Here is a 5,212-nt window from a genome sequence, read left to right as displayed (position 1 = left end):
AAAAGCAACAATTTGAAACCAGAAATGCATCACTTAACTTTTAGAGTAAATAATAATAATAATTATAAAAAAATAATAATAATAAGTACTTTGACTCTATTTGTGAGGAAGTTTGTAAATTAACTAGTAACTCTAGCCAATGTTGTCATGTCATGGGACAAAAGAACAAACAACCCGAAGACCCAAAAGAAGAACTGTTCAATTCTCTTTCTGGCTCAGACTGCACTGGTTTAGCTTATGGGTCTGTCACGTGATTAAAGGAACACTCCACCGTTTTTTGAAATAGGGCTTATTCACATTATTTCCTACATTTAGATAGGTGGGCAAATGCATTTTTGTGTCAGTGCATGCATTGTTTTAGTTTGACTGGGTCGGCGTTAGCTTAGCTTAACACAATGAATGGAATCCTTTGTTGCCAGCTAGCATGGCCTGAGTAAAAGTGATCAAAAAAAAAAAAAAAACCCACCTAATTACTTCTTGTGGCCTGCGTATTCACAACGAGTACAAATAGCGATCCAGATTAACACTAGGCGATTTCCTAGGCAGATATTGACTTGGGACTATATTATGGGGAAGCACAGGCGAAGCACTGCTGCTTAGGCGAAGCACTGCTACTTCGGCGCAGAGATATCACGCAACACATGAAAACATCAACTCTATGTGAATACAGGTATAATATGGGTCGATCTATACATGCGTCATGATTAAAATAATCACTTACTCTGTGGACAGCTGTCCATTTGGTCCATTCGGCGTGGGGCGTTTTTTCCAGTTCACTTTGTCACACCGGAAAAAAAATCGAGTACTGCAGAATGGATCAGCGCCGTGAAATCCTCTGTAGATGTGACACAACTTCGGGCACGCTCATCTTGATCTGACGTGTTGAGCCTGGTCATTAATGGCAAAAACATGTCCCACTCTCTACAGCATAGACACTCTATTTCCGTCGGCATAGATTGGCATATTCCCCCACATTCACACCACCAGTTCATGTTGGCTCTCATCCTCACGTCCTCAGGCTGTTGAGCGATCGCAACCTCCTCCTCCTGTCATTCTATTTCCAAAGCACGCAGCTCGTCTTCTGTAAACTCTGGTTCAAATAGGTATGGTTCTGGTTCTTGACTGTCTGAGAAGTCACCCTCTTCGTCTCTCTCAAAATCAGCCATGTTCATCGCCATTCGTGTACTGTAAGGAAAATAGCCAGGCAGCTACTATTCACCCCGGTATGTTGACGGAAGTCGTGGGATTTCATGTGTTGCGTGATATCTCTGCGCCGAAGTAGCAGTGCTTCGCCTAAGCAGCAGTGCTTTGCCTGTGCTTCCCCATAATATAGTCCCAAGCCAATATCTGCCTAGGAAATCGCCTAGTGTTAATCTGGATCGCTATTTGTACTCATTGTGAATACGCAGGCCACAAGAAATAATTAGGTGGGGTTTTTTTTTTTTTTTTGGATCACTTTTACTCAGGCCATGCTAGCTGGCAACAAAGGATTCCATTCATTGTGCTAAGCTAAGCTAACGCTGACCCAGTCAAACTAAAACAATGCATGCACTGACACAAAAATGCATTTGCCCACCTATCTAAATGTAGGAAATAATGTGAATAAGCCCTATTTCAAAAAACGTTGGAGTGTTCCTTTAACTCAACCCGAAAGATGAACTAATCAATTCTCTTTCCGGCTCAAGACTGCATTGACTGACAGAGGTAAACTACTACTAGCAGAACAGAACCTATAGAATATTGTGCATGCGCGACTGAACTAATCACCCCCCGAGACGACTCGTTCTTCCCGAGTCACATTAAAGATTCGTTCAAAATGAACAAATCATTCAAGAATGACAAATCACTAATTAGTTCTTAGGTTGTTGATCCTAAGGCATGGAGACAGTTATTTTTGCGGTTGACCTTACTGCATATGCATTTGTAGGAGTTTCCCTTTCAGAAGCAAAATGTATGTTTTAAATAAATCATGCAATGCACTTTACTAAGGTTTATAGCTATCAATTTAATGGTATTTGCTAAAATATTAATGCCCTAAAAAGCAAGTATGTCTTAACTAATCTCACGCCTGTCTTATTGATAAATTACCCACACCTGATTATCATCTCTGCTTGTTTGTGAACCTATGCTAATTTGAGCTGCTTGTGGTAGATTGACTGCACCAGTATCCATTGATGTGCACATTGTCAGTAGATCAACCACAGAACTTTCCACTTCCATCAACCCTTTTATGGGATTGCACTTTCACACTTATTTGTCCTGTTAAGTAAATCGCACCCTAAAGGAAGTAAATAACACATATGTATCTTGTACACATATCTTGTACCTTTATTTGTGACCATCTTTCTTTCTTTTTTTTCCATTAAGGACCATGGTATCCCTGTTCTTTATTGGCCAGCAAACTCGCCTGACCTTAACCCCATAGAAAATGTATGGGGTATTGTGAAGAGGAAGATGCGATATGCCAGACCGAACAATGCAGAAGAGCTGAAGGCCACTATCAGATCAACCTGGGCTCTCATAACACCTGAGCAGTGCCATAGACTGATCGACTCCATGCCACGCCGCATTACTGCAGTAATTTAGGCAAAAGGAGCCCCAACTAAGTATTGAGTGCTGCACATGCTCATACTTTTCATGTTCATACTTTTCAGTTGGCCAAGATGTCTAAAAATCCTTTCTTTGTATTGGTCTTAAGTAATATTCTAATTTACTGAGATACTGAATTTGGGATTTCCTTAGTTGTCAGTTTATCATCAAAATTAAAAGAAATAAACATTTGAAATACATCATTCTGTGTGTAATGAATGAATATTATATACATTAAAGTTATACTTTTTGAATGGAATTAGTGAAATAAATAAACTTTTTGATGATATTCTAATTATATGACCAGCATCTGTATGTTTTGATTGTGCTACTTTGACAAACAACGGTAAATGTAAACAGTAAAATAATCACAGAACATAAATTGTGACTTACACACACACACACACACACACACACACACACACACACAGAGCGCTTGCTGAATGACAGAAAGCTGACACCAGTTCCACATGCTTTTATAGCTTCCTGGTCATTACGTCATCCGCCTATTACATCTCACCCTTCCATTGGCCTGTTTATACATGTGATTCAGAGCGTGGTCACACTGGGGGCATTCCCATATAATTTTCAACTCACCTAGAGTTCCTGAAGGGGAATTTTAATTTACTTGGTGCAATTTTTTTGACCTGTCTTCTATATTTCTTTCTTTAACAGAAGGGGGCAACAGTGCACAGGTGAGTTTTACCTTCAAGGTGCCGCTGTCAACTTTGGCTTTGGCGGCAATAATATTTTGAATGACTTTAGGGGAAGTGGAAGGTTGTATGTTTTAGTTCAATGTTTTCACTCCAGCAGGAACATATGGTTGTTGTAGCTTGTTAATTCCTGTTTACTAGCTCTGTGTTTCCTATAAGCTGTAAGCCACTGATGGATGCTAGGGGTCTGTAGGGACTTACCTGCTAGAACACTGAGCGCTTACCTCTACTGCATTGTGTCCACTCTGTGACGTGATAATTTCCTGTTTGCCTGAGCAAAGAAAAGAGTCCAAATCAGACTAAAACTTAAAGAATGGTTGAATACGCATTTCAATAATAATAATAATAATAATATATTTTCAATATAGGATGAAATAGAAGTATATTCATTCTATCCTCCATGTATAGTTAATGATTTGCCCACTAGCTTACTGAATTGCATTATGGTATTTCTTTATCCATGAAGTGTGTATATATACATGCTGGGCAACGATTTACATTTTTAATTGCGACTAGTCACAATTAAAAACACAAAACTAATAATTGCATTCAAAAGTAGTGTATCTTAAAATTTTTCATTTAAAAGTACTGCTATATGAACAAAAGTTCAGTAACATTTGGTTTGCAAACACCTCAAACAAATAAGGTGCTTTTTTACAGTAGTATTTCTTTTACATAGTAGCAGTTAAAATATTTATTGTAAATCTTAACTTATTAATGTAGTTAAATTTGGCCCTGGTAGGACATTAACGTTTTTATAGATTTTTTTTATAGTTTGTTATAGGGAAACAAGTTATGCTCAGAGAATAGAGCCTTGATAGTAACATTAAAACAGTAATCTTCTGAGTAGAGACCTGTACGATTGTGGGTCAACGGTGTTGCGGCGGTAAAATCATTCGCGAAACTACCGCCAGGTGGAGCAAAGGGACGGATTGCAAAATGAATGTAATTGTAAAATGAGATAAAAGGAACAAGTAAAACAACAATAACATTATGATATAACATTGTAACATCTTTAAAAAAATATTCAAACATATACAGTGATTTAATTTCTAAATTTAGGATAGTCTTAGGCTACAGTCTACTCATCAAAAATTAAAAGAAGACCTTTACACAAAGGATCATATGCATGCTATTGTTATTAAACAGTAAATAAATATATGGCCTATATATATATATATATATATTAGTGCTGTCAATCGATTAAAAAAAATTAACTAATTAATCGCACAATTTTGTAAAATTAATCGCGATTAATCGCGATTAATCGCAATTAAAAGACTGAAACTTTTTGGATATGTAAATGTAAAATGTAAATAATTAATGTAAACTCAAGAAAAAAAACTATTTAAATTAAAAATATGATTGTTTATTGGAATTTTTGTTTAACTTGTAACACAGATTTTCTCATGTAAACAACATACCTGCAATAAACCATCAATATCCTCCAAATTAACTGTTGGCTTGAAAGCCATATTTATTACAGAAATAAAAACACAGGCCTGTAAGTACCATTTGAATTTCAAAACAATCAATGCCAATAAAAAACAAAAATGATTTCCATGTTGAATTCTAAGTGGACAAAGTATAGTCATTGCCAGTGCTTTAAGTGGGCCTGTATGCACAGGTACTCAGTACCGCCACTTCCAAATATAGCTCTTGAGCGTACGGCCACCTCTCCGTGCGCCCAGAACGTGCTTGTAGCGTACCGGTACGCTCATTTGGACATCTGTTTTAATAGAGGTTTTAATCTTTTACCTGCACTGCCGATTTTCAGAGCGCCCTTCACAATGCAAGCTTCCTAATTCATCCCACCCAGAGCAGAAACTACATTACCCATTCACCCTTAAATAATACAAGTGAATAGCGCATGTGTCGCTTTTCCCACTGTTAAGTGTCAACAACTCAAC

The sequence above is a fragment of the Carassius gibelio genome, chromosome A4 (genome assembly GCF_023724105.1).
Source record: "Carassius gibelio isolate Cgi1373 ecotype wild population from Czech Republic chromosome A4, carGib1.2-hapl.c, whole genome shotgun sequence".
NCBI lineage: Eukaryota > Metazoa > Chordata > Actinopteri > Cypriniformes > Cyprinidae > Carassius > Carassius gibelio.
The sequence above is the reverse complement of the archived record's forward strand: the minus strand, read 5'-3'. Positions refer to the sequence as shown.